We start from the raw sequence: 17,769 nt of genomic DNA on the forward strand, positions 1-17,769 counted from the left end.
ATACCTCGGTTGGATGATATGCTTGATGAACTTAGCGGGGCTAATATCTTCTCCAAAATTGATTTGAAAAGTGGCTACCACCAGATAAGAATGAAGGAAGGTGATGAGTGGAAAACTGCGTTCAAGACCAAACAAGGTTTGTATGAATGGTTAGTCATGCCTTTTGGCTTGACTAATGCCCCTAGTACCTTTATGCGTTTAATGAATCATGTCCTTCGGCCTTATATTGGTAAGTTTTGTGTTGTTTACTTTGATGATATTTTGATATACAGTAAGTCATTGAAAGATCATGTTGAACACTTACGATCTATTCTTAGCACTTTGAGAAAAGAGCATTTATATGCTAATTTCAAAAAGTGTGATTTTTATACTAATCAAGTTACTTTCTTAGGCTTTATTGTAAGTTCACAGGGATTATCAGTGGATCCAGAGAAGATTAAGGCAATACAAGAATGGCCAAAACCGGTTAATGTCAGTCAAGTTCGAAGTTTCCATGGATTAGCCAGTTTTTACAGAAGGTTTGTACCAAACTTTAGTTCCATTACTGCACCCTTAACAGGGATTATTAAGAAGAATTCAAACTTCTCTTGGGGCAATGAACAAGACAAATCTTTCAACGAACTCAAAGATTGTTTGACAAAGGCCCCATTACTAATCTTGCCAAACTTTGAGAAAACATTTGAAGTTGAATGTGATGCTTCCGGAATTGGAATTGGTGCTGTTCTAAGTCAATAAGGAAAACCCATTGCCTATTTTAGTGAAAAACTAAATGGTGCAACTCTGAACTATCCAACATATGAAAAAGAGATGTATGCACTCATTCGAGCATTGGAAACTTGGCAGCACTATTTAATGCCAAAGGAATTCGTGATACACACTGACCATGAAGCATTAAAGCATATCAAAGGACAACACAAACTCAACAAGAGACATGCCAAATGGGTTGAATTTCTTGAGTCTTTTCCCTATGTCATCCACTATAAGAGAGGAAAGGATAATGTCGTGGCAGATGCTCTTTCACGCAGGTATGTCTTACTTAACACTTTGGATTCCAAACTTCTTGGTTTTTCATTCATTAAGGAACATTATGCTACTGATTTGGACTTTGGAGAAAGGTATAAGTTATGTGAAACAGGTGCTCATGATAAGTATTATCAGCATGATGGATATCTTTTCAAAGAAGGACGATTATGTATTCCACAAGGTTCCATAAGAGAAGTGTTAACCAAAGAAGCACATGAAGGAGGACTCATGGGACACTTTGGAGTTGAAAAGACTCTTAGCATTCTGAAAGAACACCTCTTCTGGCCAAAGATGAAAAGGTATGTTGAAAAGGTATGTGAAAGGTGTTTAGTATGTAAAAGGGCAAAATCAAGAGTCATGCCTCATGGATTATACATGCCTTTGCCAATACCAACCATGCCATGGATAGATATTTCAATGGACTTTGTTTTAGGTTTACCAAAAACAAAGAGTGGAAAGGATTCAATATTTGTGGTGGTTGATCGTTTCTCCAAAATGGCTCACTTTATACCATGTCACAAGACTGATGATGCTATTTTTGTTGCCAACTTATTCTTCCGAGAAGTGGTAAGGTTACATGGACTTCCTCGAACCATTGTGTCAGATAGAGACGTTAAGTTCCTAAGTCATTTTTGGAGGACTTTGTGGAGTAAAATAGGCACAAAACTACTATTCTCTACTACATGTCATCCTCAAACGGATGGTTAAACTGAAGTAGTTAATAGAGTTTTATCAACGCTACTACGATCCATCATCAAGAAAAATATTAAGATATGGGAAGAATGCCTACCACACGTGGAATTTGCATACAACCGAACCATTCACTCGACAACTAAACATTCTCCATTTGAGGTAGTGTATGGTTTCAATCCTTTAACTCCTTTGGACTTACTTCCTTTACCTTATGATCAGATAGTGAACAAAGATGGAAAGAACAAAGCAGAATTTGTTAAAAGACTCCATCAACAAGTCAAGGACAATATTGAGAGAAGAACAAGACAATATGAACAACAAGTAGGAAGGAAGAAGGTAACTTTTGACGTAGGAGATTGGGTTTGGGTACACAAACCCAAACCAAAGGAAGTCTAAACTATTACCCCGAGGAGATGGTCCATTTCAGATTAAAGAAAAGATCAACGACAATGCCTATAAAATTGAATTGCCCAGTGAGTTTGGTGGCATCAGTGCTTCATTCAACATCACTGACTTATCTCCCTTTGAGGATGGACACGATTTGGGGACAAATCGCTTAAAAGAAGGGGGGATGATATAGTCACGTCTACACCAGATCCGGAGGTCATGCCACACGGTCCCATTACTAGGTCAAGGGCCAAACAATTCAGGGAAGTTCTCTTAACTAAGTGTCTCGAAGCTTTTGATTCATTTGATAACTTAACACTCTCTAATGTTATGTTATATAATGTTTTAATAGCTAAAGAGTAACTTAGTATGAATTCATATTACACATTGTTATTTTAATATGTTAAGCATGTTAGGATAGTTTTATTATCATATTAAGCATGGTTATTATATATACATCAAGGCAGCATACTTATAATGCATTTCATTAGTTTAATTGCATTCATATTAACTCTTAGGCTTTATACATTATCTTACACATATTAGGAGATGATGTACTTAGCTCATGACCATCATACTTAGCTCACATTACCATAAACAAATATGGCAGCAAGGTATTTAGCTCGTTTTAGCTCAATATCATGAACTTACCTTGTTTCCTTGCACATATAGGTACAATGGAGTGTGATGCACGTTGAGGTAGCTTGGTGAATGATTTGGACGTCATACATAGCTCACAAACAGCTCACAAAGTACAAGGCAGCTCATGGAATGCTAAGGGAAGCTCGATTCAGCTGGAGAAGCTTCAGGCTAGCTAAACTTAGCTAGTTGGACTATTTGAAGCTGAGTTGCTAAAAGTGATGACAAAGGTAGCTGAATGTAGCTGAACATGCTATTATGGAGCTCAAAAGGACTCGGCTAGGAAGATCATTCACAAACAACCCCATGCTTGCTAGCTAGCTCAACACTCAAGCTAGCTTGGAGGAGACACATGCACGCCTAAGAAAAAGCACATGACCAGCCATCATCCAATGCACATGGGTGCACCACAAGGCTTCCTAGAACACCCATGTGCCGTGCATATGACCAGCCCCCATGTGCCTTGCATGTGAACTCATTTAGGTGCCAAGATGAAGAACCCTCTCCCTATTCGGCCAAGCATCATCTCCCATCCAAATTGGCGCCAACTTGAGGAGACACAAGAACTATTCAGCCAAGGATCATTTCCCTCCATCTAGGGCCGAACCATCCTCTCTTTTAGCATTTAAATTATGTCTTTATAGGGAGATACATAGGCTGGCCGAATCATCTTGTATTTATTCGGCCATGTCTCTCCATTTCCTATAAATAGGAAAACATTCCATCATTTATTAAGAAGACCTTTTATTCAATTAAAGTGAGATTATTCTCTTCTCAAGTCCTGGTGACTTTTTATCGACTTATCAAGTATTTTATACTTGTGGCTTCAACCCCTTCCTTTCATCTTGATACTTCTGGTTCCTAGTTCATATAACTAGTGGGTCAAAGTACTTAACACCATCCCTTGAAGAAACAATATAAAGATTGGGTCTCTGCTCTATATAGCATTGGTTCTTCTTTGAGATTTCTTCAAGATACTATCCTCACAACCATTCTTTTATTTCATCACCATAACCATAGCATTATCAACTATCTTCCGCTTCCATTACTCATTATTTAAATAGCCTACCAATTCACCCATACGTCTACCACCCTTAACCATTCTATTTTGAGCCATTCACTTTGCAGGTTGTTTTGCTTCCTTCCTAGATCCACAATCATTTGAAAAGGTACAAGTACCTTACATCAAAACATATGGTTTAATAGGTAGGCTATTTAATAAATGAGAGATGGAAGTGGAAGATGATTGAAATGGTTATGGTTATGGCGATGAAACAAAAGGATGGTTGTGAGGATAGTATCTTCAAGAACTCTCAAAGAAGAACCAATGCTATAGAGAGCAAAGACCCAATCTTTATATTGGTTCTTCAAGGGGTGGTGTTAAGTACTTTGACCCACTAGTTATATGAACTAGGAACCAGAAGTATCAAGATGAAAGAAGAGGGTTGACGCCACAAGTATAAAATACTTGATAAGTCGATAAAAAGTCACCAGGACTTAAGGAAGAGAATAATCTCACTTTGATTAATAAAAATGGTCTTCTTACTAATGATGAATGCTTTCCTATTTATAGGAAATGGAGGGGAATAGCCGAATAGATACATAATGGTTCGGCCAGCCCATGTATCTCCCTATAAAGACATAATTTAAATGCTAAAAGAGATGATGGTTCGGCCCTTGATGGAGGGAAATGATCCTTGGCCGAATAACACTTGTATCCCTTCAAATTGGCACCAAATGGGAGAAGTAATGGAGAATGGCCGAATGGATAGATGGCCATTCATCTTGGTGCCTAAATGAACCATTTGCAAGGCACATGGGGGCTGATCACATGCAAAACACATGGCTTGGCCGAATAGGCAGAGAACTCTTCATCTTGGCACCTAAATGATCCACATGCAAGGCACATGGGGGCTGGTCATATGCAAGGCACATGGGTGTTCTAGGAAGCCTTGTGGTGCAGCCTTGTGCATGGAATGATGGGCGTGCATGTGTCTCCTTCAAGCTAGCTTGAGTTATGGAGCTAGCTAGCAAACATGGGCTGTTTGTGAACAAGCTTCCTAGCTAAGTCCTTGTGAGCTCCTTAACATTATGTTCAGCTACATTCAACTACCTTTGACATCACTTTTGGCAACTCAACTCCAAATAGTCCAACTAGCTAAGTTTAGCTAGCCTTAAGCTCCTCCAGTTGAATCGAGCTTCCCTTAGTGTTCCATGAGCTGTCTTGTACTTTGTAAGCTGTTTGTGAGCTGCATATGACGTCCAAATCATTCACCAAGCTACCTCAACGTTTATTATGCTCCAATGTACCTACATGTGCAAGGAAACAAGGTAATTCCATGGTATTGAGCTAATATGAGCTAATTACCTTGCTGCCATGTTTGATTATGGTAATGTGAGCTAAGTTTGAATGTCATGAGCTAATTATATCATCTTTTAATATGTAAAAGGAAAGGTATAAATCCTAAGAGCTAATATGAATGCAAATGAACTAATGAAATGCATTATAAGTATGCTGCCATGATGTATATGTTATAATCATGCATAATATAATTATATAGCTATCCTAACATGCTTAACATATTAAAATAAAAATGTGGAAGATCTATTGATGTAAGATACTTGTACCTTTTCAAATGATTGTGGATCTAGGAAGGAAGCAAAACAACCTGCAAAGTGAATGGCTCAAAATAGAATGGTTAAGGGTGGTAGACGTATGGGTGAATTGGTAGGCTATTTAAATAATGAGTAATGGAAGCGGAAGATAGTTGATAAGGCTATGGTTATGGTGATGAAATAAAAGGATGGTTGTGAGGATAGTATCTTTAAGAAATCTCAAAGAAGAACCAATGCTATATAGAGCAGAGAACCAATCTTTATATTGTTTATTCAAGGGATGGTGTTAAGTACTTTGACCCACTAGTTATATGAACTAGGAACCAGAAGTATCAAGATGAAAGGAAGGGGTTGACGCCACAAGTATAAAATACTTGATAAGTCGATAAAAAGTCACCAGGACTTAAGAAGAGAATAATCTCACTTTAATTGAATAAAAGGTGTTCTTACAAATGATGGAATGTTTTCCTATTTATAGGAAATGGAGAGACATGGCCGAATAAATACAAGATGATTCGGCCAGCCTATGTATCTCCCTATAAAGACATAATTTAAATGCTAAAAGAGAGGATGGTTCGGCCCTAGATGGAGGGAAATGATCCTTGGCCGAATAGTTCTTGTGTCTCCTCAAGTTGGCGCCAATTTGGATGGAAGATGATGCTTGGCCGAATAGGTAGAGGGCTCTTCATCTTGGCGCCTAAATGAGTTCACATGCAAGGCACATGGGGGCTGGTCATATGCACGGCACATGGATGTTCTAGGAAGCCTTGTGGTACACCCATGTGCATTGGATGATGGCTGGTCATGTGCTTCTTCTTAGGCGTGCATGTGTCTCCTCCAAGCTAGCTTGAGTGTTGAGCTAGCTAGCAAGCATAGGGCTGTTTGTGAATGATCTTCCTAGCCGAGTCCATTTGAGCTCCATAACAGCATGTTCAGCTACATTCAGCTATATTTGTCATCACTTTTAGAAACTCAGCTTCAAATAGTCCAACTAGCTAAGTTTAGCTAGCCTGAAGCTTCTCCAGCTGAATCGAGCTTCCCTTAGCATTCCATGAGCTGTCTTGTACTTTGTGAGCTGTTTGTGAGCTATATATGACGTCCAAATCATTCACCAAGCTACCTCAACGTGCATCACACTCCATTGTACCTATATGTGCAAGGAAACAAGGTAAGTTCATGATATTGAGCTAAAACGAGCTAAATACCTTGCTGCCATGTTTGTTTATGGTAATGGGAGCTAAGTATGATGGTCATGAGCTAAGTACATCATCTCCTAATATGTGTAAGATAATGTATAAAGCCTAAAAGTTAATATGAATGCAAATAAACTAATGAAATGCATTATAAGTATGCTGCCTTGATGTATATATAATAATCATGCTTAATATGATAATAAAACTATCCTAACATGCTTAACATATTAAAATAACAATGTGTAATATGAATTCATACTAAGTTACTCTTTAGCTATTAAAACATTATATAACATAACATTAGAGAGTGTTAAGTTATCAAATGAATCAAAAGCTTCAAGACACTTAGTTAAGAGAACTTCCCTGAATTGTTTGGCCCTTGACCTAGTAATGGGACCGTGTGGCATGACCTCCGGATCTGGTGTAGACGTGACTATATCATCCCCCTTCTTTTAAGCGATTTGTCCCCAAATCGTGTCCATCCTCAAAGGGAGATAAGTCAGTGATGTTGAATGAAGCACTGATGCCACCAAACTCACTGGGCAATTCAATTTTGTAGGCATTGTCGTTGATCTTTTCTTTAATCTGAAATGGACCATCTCCTCGGGGTAATAGTTTAGACTTCCTTTGGTTTGGGAATCTTTCCTTCCTAAAGTGTACCCAAACCCAATCTCCTACGTCAAAAGTTACCTTCTTCCTTCCTTTGTTTGCTTGTTGTTCATATTGTCTTGTTCTTCTCTCAATATTGTCCTTGACTTGTTGATGGAGTCTTTTAACAAATTCTGCTTTGTTCTTTCCATCTTTGTTCACTATCTGATCATAAGGTAAAGGAAGTAAGTCCAAAGGAGTTAAAGGATTGAAACCATACACTACCTCAAATGGAGAATGTTTAGTTACCGAGTGAATGGTTCGGTTGTATGCAAATTCCACGTGTGGTAGGCATTCTTCCCATGTCTTAATATTTTTCTTGATGATGGATCGTAGTAGCATTGATAAAACTCTATTAACTACTTCAGTTTGACCATCCGTTTGAGGATGACATGTAGTAGAGAATAGTAGTTTTGTGCCTATTTTACTCCACAAAGTCCTCCAAAAATGACTTAGGAACTTAACGTCTCTATCTGACACAATGGTTCGAGGAAGTCCATGTAACCTTACCACTTCTCGGAAGAATAAGTTGGCAACAAAAATAGCATCATCAGTCTTGTGACATGGTATAAAGTGAGCCATTTTGGAGAAACGATCAACCACCACAAATATTGAATCCTTTCCACTCTTTGTTTTTGGTAAACCTAAAACAAAGTCCATTGAAATATCTATCCATGGCATGGTTGGTATTGGCAAAGGCATGTATAATCCATGAGGCATGACTCTTGATTTTGCCCTTTTACATACTAAACACCTTTCACATACCTTTTCAACATACCTTTTCATCTTTGGCCAAAAGAGGTGTTCTTTCAGAATGCTAAGAGTCTTTTCAACTCCAAAGTGTCCCATGAGTCCTCCTTCATGTGCTTCTTTGGTTAACACTTCTCTTATGGAACCTGGTGGAATACATAATCGTCCTTCTTTGAAAAGATATCCATCATGCTGATAATACTTATCATGAGCACCTGTTTCACATAACTTATACCTTTCTCCAAAGTCCAAATCAGTAGCATAATGTTCCTTAATGAATGAAAAACCAAGAAGTTTGGAATCCAAAGTGTTAAGTAAGACATACCTGCGTGAAAGAGCATCTGCCACGACATTATCCTTTCCTCTCTTATAGTGGATGACATAGGGAAAAGACTCAAGAAATTCAACCCATTTGGCATGTCTCTTGTTGAGTTTGTGTTGTCCTTTGATATGCTTTAATGCTTCATGGTCAGTGTGTATCATGAATTCCTTTGGCAATAAATAGTGCTTCTAAGTTTCCAATGCTCGAATGAGTGCATACATCTCTTTGTCATATGTTGGATAGTTCAGAGTTGCACCATTTAGTTTTTCACTAAAATAGGCAATGGGTTTTCCTTCTTGACTTAGAACAGCACCAATTCCAATTCCGGAAGCATCACATTCAACTTCAAATGTTTTCTCAAAGTTTGGCAAGACTAGTAATGGTTCCTTTGTCAAACAATCTTTGAGTTCGTTGAAAGATTTGTCTTGTTCATTGCCCCAAGAGAAGTTTGAATTCTTCTTAATAATCCCTGTTAAGGGTGCAGCAATGGAACTAAAGTTTGGTACAAACCTTCTGTAAAAACTGGCTAATCCATGGAAACTCCAAACTTGACTGACATTAACCGGTTTTGGCCATTCTTGTATTGCCTTAATCTTCTCTGGATCCACTGATAATCCCTGTGAACTTACAATAAAGCCTAAGAAAGTAACTTGATTAGTATAAAAATCACACTTTTTGAAATTAGCATATAAATGCTCTTTTCTCAAAGTGCTAAGAATAGATCGTAAGTGTTCAACATGATCTTTCAATGACTTACTGTATATCAAAATATCATCAAAGTAAACAACACAAAACTTACCAATATAAGGCCGAAGGACATGATTCATTAAACGCATAAAGGTACTAGGGGCATTAGTCAAGCCAAAAGGCATGACTAACCATTCATACAAACCTTGTTTGGTCTTGAACGCAGTTTTCCACTCATCACCTTCCTTCATTCTTATCTGGTAGTAGCCACTTTCAAATCAATTTTGGAGAAGATATTGGCCCCGCTAAGTTCATCAAGCATATCATCCAACCGAGGTATAGGGTGCCTATATTTGATAGTGATTTGATTCACTGCTCTACAATCCACGCACATTCTCCAAGTTCCATCTTTCTTTGGTACCAACAAAACGGGGACAACACATGGACTTAAGCTTTCTCGAATGTAACCTTTGTTTAGGAGTTCTTTGACTTGTCTTTGCAATTCCTTTGTTTCTTCAGGATTACTCCTATATGCTGGTCTATTAGGAATGGTGGCTCCAGGAATGAAATCAATTTGATGTTCAATTCCTCTAATTGGTGGCAATCCATCGGGAATTTCCTCAGGAAACATATCCTCAAATTCCTGCAAAAGATTAGAAATAGAAGAAGGCAAACCTTTAGGAGGGTTAGTAAGAAGAAAACTTTCCTTATACATAAGTATAAGTAGAGCTTTCTTAGTTGATAAATGTTTCCGAATATCTCCTCTGCTGGCATAGATATTCATCTTTGGAGTATGGATTTCTTTGGCCTTCTTTTCTTTCTCCCATTCTTCTATGCGTGATTTGAGGGTCACTTGACATTCCTGAACTTGGATTGGTAACAAAGGTGCCAATATGATTTTCTTTCCCTGATGTTGGAATGAGTACTTGTTAGAGAATCCGTCATGGGTGGCTTTCTTATCATATTGCCAAGGACGTCCTAGTATAAGGTGACTTGCACTCATGGGCACCACGTCACAAAGGACTTCATCATTGTATCTTCCAATTGAGAAAGGTACAATCACTTGCTTGGTTACCTTGGCTTCTCCCACATCATTGAGCCATTGGAGTTTGTAAGGATGAGGATGTTTGGAAGTCTTGAGACCCAACTTTTCCACCATGTGAGTACTTGCTACATTGGTACAACTTCCTCCATCAATGATCACCACACAAATTTTATCTCCCACGTGACATTTGGTATGGAAGATGTTTTCTCTTTGTTCATCATCTTGACTTTGAATGTTCAAAGTCCTTTTGACTACAAAAATGTTGGATGGAAAAGACATGTTAGCAAATAAAGAAAAATTGAAATGTGTGTAGGACCTTACCAGAGTATACTCTCACAAAGCCTCACGAGTCACTCCAAGAAAACTTGATTTCACTCAATCCGCTCGTGTTCGCACTCTAGGACTTTAATGGCTTTTACTTGTCCTCTTCTGATCTCACACACGCTCCAGCCTTTTTCCCTCAATTCTCTTGTCTCAAGTTCTAATGAACTTTTACTCAAGACTATATCGAGTAATTTCACTTGTTTGGCGTCGGCTACAAATGGTTAGTAGGAATGGAAAGCGAATATAATTGAAAAGGTGGCTTAGAAATTAGAAAGAAGAGAATGAAAGAGTTACTTACACAAGTCACTTCACAACCTTCTATCACCACAATCAATTTTAAAGGCTTACTTGAAAATGCTTGGTGATGAGAATTGTTGATGAGTGCTTCCAACTTTTCTTTCTTTTCTTTGCTTTTTTTCTTCTTTTTGAGTGCTTTGACTTTTGAGTCCTTCAATTTTCTTTGCCTATTCTTTTTTCTTTTTCTTTGACTTTGCACTTCACTTTTGCACTTCTTTTTGTATTTTTCTTTTTGTTGTTGTTGCACGTTGCTTCTTCCACCAAAGCTCTGATTACCGCTTGATGTAAGGTACTTGTACCTTTTCAAATGATTGTGGATCTAGGAAGGAAGCAAAACAATCTGCAAAGTGAATGGCTCAAAATAGAATGGTTAAGGGTGGTAGACGTATGGGTGAATTGGTAGGCTATTTAAATAATGAGTAATGGAAGCGGAAGATAGTTGATAAGGCTATGGTTATGGTGATGAAATAAAAGGATGGTTGTGAGGATAGTATCTTGAAGAAATCTCAAAGAAGAACCAATGCTATATAGAGCAGAGACCCAATCTTTATATTATTTCTTCAAGGGATGGTGTTAAGTACTTTGACCCACTAGTTATATGAACTAGGAACCAGAAGTATCAAGATGAAAGGAAGGGGTTGACGCCACAAGTATAAAATACTTGATAAGTCGATAAAAAGTCACCAGGACTTAAGAAGAGAATAATCTCACTTTAATTGAATAAAAGGTGTTCTTATAAATAATGGAATGTTTTCCTATTTATAGGAAATAGAGAGACATGGCCGAATAAATACAAGATGATTCGGCCAGCCTATGTATCTCCCTATAAAGACATAATTTAAATGCTAAAAGAGAGGATGGTTCGGCCCTAGATGGAGGGAAATGATCCTTGGCCGAATAGTTCTTGTGTCTCCTCAAGTTGGCGCCAATTTGGATGGAAGATGATGCTTGGCCGAATAGGTAGAGGGCTCTTCATCTTGGCGCCTAAATGAGTTCACATGCAAGGCACATGGGGGCTGGTCATATGCACGGCACATGGATGTTCTAGGAAGCCTTGTGGTGCACCCATGTGCATTGGATGATGGCTGGTCATGTGCTTCTTCTTAGGCGTGCATGTGTCTCCTCCAAGCTAGCTTGAGTGTTGAGCTAGCTAGCAAGCATAGGGCTGTTTGTGAATGATCTTCCTAGCCGAGTCCTTTTGAGCTCCATAACAGCATGTTCAGCTACATTCAGCTACATTTTTCATCACTTTTAGCAACTCAGCTTCAAATAGTCCAACTAGCTAAGTTTAGCTAGCCTGAAGCTTCTCCAGCTGAATCGAGCTTCCCTTAGCATTCCATGAGTTGTCTTGTACTTTGTGAGCTGTTTGTGAGCTATATATGACGTTCAAATCATTCACCAAGCTACCTCAACGTGCATCACACTCCATTGTACCTATATGTGCAAGGAAACAAGGTAAGTTCATGATATTGAGCTAAAACGAGCTAAATACCATGCTGCCATGTTTGTTTATGGTAATGGGAGCTAAGTATGATGGTCATGAGCTAAGTACATCATCTCCTAATATGTGTAAGATAATGTATAAAGCCTAAGAGTTAATATGAATGCAAATAAACTAATGAAATGCATTATAAGTATGCTGCCTTGATGTATATATAATAATCATGATTAATATGATAATAAAACTATCCTAACATGCTTAACATATTAAAATAACAATGTGTAATATGAATTCATACTAAGTTACTCTTTAGCTATTAAAACATTATATAACATAACATTAGAGAGTGTTAAGTTATCAAATGAATCAAAAGCTTCAAGACACTTAGTTAAGAGAACTTCCCTGAATTGTTTGGCCCTTGACCTAGTAATGGGACCGTGTGGCATGACCTCCGGATCTGGTGTAGACGTGACTATATCATGTATTCATACTAAGTTATTCTTTAACTTCATAACTAATATCCTTAGAATGATTGTAATATAATAGTATATATTATAAGGTTATTACAAAGTAAATGCATTAAAAGGATGTTCAAGAGTACTCCCTTTATAGTTGAAAACGTGCTTGCATCATCCCCCCTTCTTTAGGAAATCAAGTCCATTCTGTCCTTGCATAGCTTCACGCCTCTTTGCTAAAAGAAAGTATCCTTTGAACGTTTGTGTTCTTCCATTATATACCCTTTTGTAAGATTTCCCTTTAGGCCTTTCTTTGGAATATGATTTACCAACAGGTACCTTTTGGGAATGATCTTTATCTAGGGATATCCCTTTTGGAAGTGACCTTTCACGTGAATTATCCTGAAAAGTGAGGAGAGAAAAGGTTTCATATGAAGGGGTACTTACCTTTTGTAGATTAAAATCATTGGCGAAGAGTTGTGACTTTAAGTCCCAAACATCACCACTTTTCGTAGGTGACCCTTCTTTTTCCAGCATTGAACCATCATGTATCTCTATGAAGAAGTTTGGTTTCTTGTTTAGTTCCTCTTCATTTTTCGTCGGAGTTTTGTCTTTGCGCCATGCTTGTACATTCTTTCGCATATGCAATTGATCATGTTGTACTTCTTTTGGCGTTAAAGGCCTCAAGGTCACCTTGCGTCCATCATGCTTAAAAGTGTATTGATTGTGAAAACAATCATGAATGGACCTTTTGTCATACTGCCATGGTCTCCCAAGTAAGATGTGGCTAGCATGCATAGGGACAATGTCACAAAGCACCTCGTCCTTGTACCTACCAACTGAGAAAGGAATTAAAACCTATTTGGTAACATTTAACTCACCTCCTTGATTGAGCCATTGGAGTTTATATGGAGTAGGATGTTTTGACGTTGCCAATCCAAGTTTTTCAACTATAAGAGTGCTGGCTACGTTTGTGCAACTTCCTCCATCGATGATCATTGTACAAACCTTATCCTTGACATGGCATCTTGTATGAAAGATATTGTTTCCCTAAATATCATCTTGGGATGTTTGTGATTGTAGGCACCTCTATGAAACAAGCATCTCACCATGATCTGTATTTTCTTCCGTTTCTTCTTTTTGTATTGTTTCAGGTTCCTCGTCAAAAATAGGCTCATCAGAATCTGATACAATATCTCCATTGTCAAGCACCATCATGGTATTTCCGTTGGGACATTGACTAGAAACATGTCCTTTTCTAAAACACTTGAAACATTTGATGTCTCTTGATCTCTCAAAAGTGATGGATTGCTTTTCTTTACCCTTGCTAGATTCGCCCACTTGTTTAGTTTTAGGTACCTCTGCACGATCCTTTGTTTGGACTGGAGTTTGCTTTCGAAAAGTAACAGGTTCTTACTTCCATTTGGTGGCCGAATTTGGACTGCTCCTAGTGTAGGATTTCCTTTTGAATTGTCTTTCAATTTTCATGGCCACATGCACCATTTCTTCAATCTTTACATAATGCTAAAGTTCAACAAGGTTGGCAATATCAAGATTTAGGCCATATAAGAATCTTGCCATTGTTGCTTCTCTATCTTCATCCACATTGGCTCAGATCATGGCAATCTCCATTTCTTTGAAATAATCTTCAACGTTCTTGCTTCCTTGTTTCAAATTTTGTAATTTATGATAAAGTCTCGGTGATAGTGAGTAGGAACAAACCTTTTCCTCATAATGGCCTTCATTTCATCCCATGTTGTGATGGGACGTTCACCATTTCGTCTTCTTGAACTCACCAATTGGTCCCACCAAACTAAGGCATAGTCCACGAATTCCATAACAGCAAGCCTAACCTTCTTTTCTCCGTATAGTTTTGGCATTGAAAAATGTGTTCAATTTTGATTACCCAATCAAGATAGGCTACTAGATCAGTTCGTCCTTAAAATGGAGGAATAGTCACTTTGATGTTGCTGAAGTTGTCATTTTGATTTCGATGAACATCTCTCATTGCTACTGATGTTACTTCAGCCTCTTCCTCTTCTAAGTCTTCTTCCATTCTAGGGCGGTTTACTCTACGGTTGCCTAAAGATGCTTCTAATTGATCCATACGATCTTACAAAGGCTCCAATTCTAATTTCAACAATCTTGCCATTTCGTGCATAATAGCTTGTGTCTGCAAGTTAGGGGCTTCTCTTTCTGGGGATTGTCCTGAACTCCGAGACATGGTTAGTGAAATAAGAAAAGAATAAGATGTGTAAAAGACCTTACCAAAATATACTCTCACAAAGCCTCACAAGTCACTCTAAGAAAATTTGATGTCACTCAATCCGCTCTTGTTTGCACTCTAGGACTTTAATGGCTTTTACTTGTCCTCTTCTGATCTCACACATGCTCTAGCCTTTTTCCTCTCGATTCTCTTGTCTCAAGTTCTAGAAAACTTTTACTCAAGACTATATCGAGTAAATTTTACTTGTTTGGTGTCGGCTGCAAATGGGTTAGTAGGAATGGAAAGCAAAATATAATTGAAAGGGTGGCTTAGAAATAGAAAGAAAAGAACAAATTACACAAGTCACTTTACAACCTTCTATCACCACAATCAAATTTAAAGGCTTACTTGAATGGCTTGGTGATGAGAATTGTTGATGAGTGCTTCCAACTTTTCTTTCTTTCTTTTTCTTTTTCAAGTTCTTTCAATTTCTCCTTTTGAATGCTTTTGTTTTCTTTGCTGAAATTTATTTTTTCTTGCTTTCTTTCACTTTTGCACTTCACTGCACTTCTTTTTTTTTCTTCGTTGTTGTTGTTGCACGTTGCTTTCTTCCACCAAAGCTCTGATTACCGCTTGATGTAAGGTAATTCTACCTTCTCGTTTGATTGTGGATCTAGGAAGGAAGCAAAACAACCTGCACAAGTGAATAGCTCAAAACAAAATGGATAAGGGTGGTAAACGTATGGTTTAATAGGTAAGCTATTTAATAAATGAGAGATGGAAGCGGAAGATGATTGAAATGGTTATGGTTATGGCGATGAAACAAAAGGATGGTTGTAAGGATAGTATCTTGAAGAACGCTCAAAGAAGAACCGATGCTATAGAGAGCAAAGACCCAATCTTTATATTGTTTCTTCAAGGGGTGGTGTTAAGTACTTTGACCCACTAGTTATATGAACTAGGAACCAGAAGTATCAAGATGAAAGAGGAGGGTTGACGCCACAAGTATAAAATACTTGATAAGTCGATAAAAAGTCACCAGGACTTAAGGAAGAGAATAATCTCACTTTGATTAATAAAAATGGTCTTCTTACAAATGATGAATGCTTTCCTATTTATAGGAAATGGAGGGGCATAGCCGAATAGAGACATAATGGTTCGGCCAGCCCATGTATCTCCCTATAAAGACATAATTTAAATGCTAAAAGAGATGATGGTTTGGCCCTTGATGGAGGGAAATGATCCTTGGCCGAATAACACTTGTATCCCTTCAAATTGGCACCAAATGGGAGAAGTAATGGTGAATGGCCGAATGGATAGATGGCCATTCATCTTGGTGCCTAAATGAACCATATGCAAGGCACATGGGGGTTGATCACATGCAAAACACATGATGAAAGAGGAGGGTTGACACCACAAGTATAAAATACTTGATAAGTCGATAAAAAGTCACCAGGACTTAAGGAAGAGAATAATCTCACTTTGATTAATAAAAATGGTCTTCATACAAATGATGAATGCTTTCCATTTATAGGAAATGGAGGGGCATAGCCGAATAGAGACATAATGGTTCGGCCAGCCCATGTATCTCCCTATAAAGACATAATTTAAATGCTAAAAGAGATGATGGTTTGGCCCTTGATGGAGGGAAATGATCCTTGGCCGAATAACACTTGTATCCCTTCAAATTGGAACCAAATGGGAGAAGTAATGGTGAATGGCCAAATGGATAGATGGCCATTCATCTTGGTGCCTAAATGAACCATATGCAAGGCACATGGGGGCTGATCACATGCAAAACACATGGCTTGGCCGAATAGGGAGAGAACTCTTCATCTTGGCACCTAAATGATCCACATGCAAGGCACATGGGGGCTGGTCATATGCAAGGCACATTGGTGTTCTAGGAAGCCTTGTGGTGCAGCCTTGTGCATGGAATGATGGGCGTGCATGTGTCTCCTTCAAGCTAGCTTGAGTTGTGGAGCTAGCTAGCTAGCAAACATGGGCTGTTTGTGAACAAGCTTCCTAGCTAAGTCCTTGCGAGCTCCTTAAGATTATGTTCAGCTACATTCAACTACCTTTGACATCACTTTTGGCAACTCAGCTCCAAATAGTCCAACTAGCTAAGTTTAGCTAGCCTTAAGCTCCTCCAGCTGAATCGAGCTTCCCTTAGTGTTCCATGAGCTGTCTTGTACTTTGTATGCTATTTGTGAGCTGCATATGACGTCCAAATCATTCACCAAGCTACCTCAACGTTTATTATGCTCCAATGTACCTACATGTGCAAGGAAACAAGGTAATTCCATGGTATTGAGCTAATATGAGCTAATTACCTTGCTGACATGTTTGATTATGGTAATGTGAGCTAAGTTTGAATGTCATGAGCTAATTATAACATCTCCTAATATGTGTAAGGTAAGGTATAAAGCCTAAGAGCTAATATGAATGCAAATGAACTAATGAAATGCATTATAAGTATGCTGCCTTGATGTATATGTTATAATCATGCATAATATAATTATATAGCTATCCTAACATGCTTAACATATTAAAATAAAAATATGGAAGATGTATTCATACTAAGTTAATCTTTAATTTCATAACTAATATCCTTAGAATGATATGTAATATAATAGTATATATTATAAGGTTATTACAAAGTAAATGCATTAAAAGGATGTTCAAGAGTACTCCCTTTATAGTTGAAAATGCGCTTGCATCATCCTTCCCTTCTTTAGGACGATATGTCCTCAAATCGAGTCCATTCTGTCCTTGCATAGTTTCACGCCTCTTTGCTAAAAGAAAGTATCCTTTGAACGTTTGTGTTCTTCCATTATATACCCTTTTATAAGATTTCCCTTTAGGCCTTTCTTTGGAATATGATTTACCAACAGGTACCTTTTGGGAATGATCTTTATCTAGGGATATCCCTTTTGGAAGTGACCTTTCACGTTAATTATCCTGAAAAGTGAGGAGAGAAAAGGTTTCATATGAAGGGGTACTTACCTTTTGTAGATTAAAATCATTGGCGAAGAGTTGTGAC

The sequence above is a fragment of the Hibiscus syriacus genome, unplaced genomic scaffold (assembly GCF_006381635.1).
Source record: "Hibiscus syriacus cultivar Baekdansim isolate YM2019G1 unplaced genomic scaffold, ASM638163v2 tig00111837_pilon, whole genome shotgun sequence".
Classification (NCBI taxonomy): Eukaryota; Viridiplantae; Streptophyta; class Magnoliopsida; order Malvales; family Malvaceae; genus Hibiscus; species Hibiscus syriacus.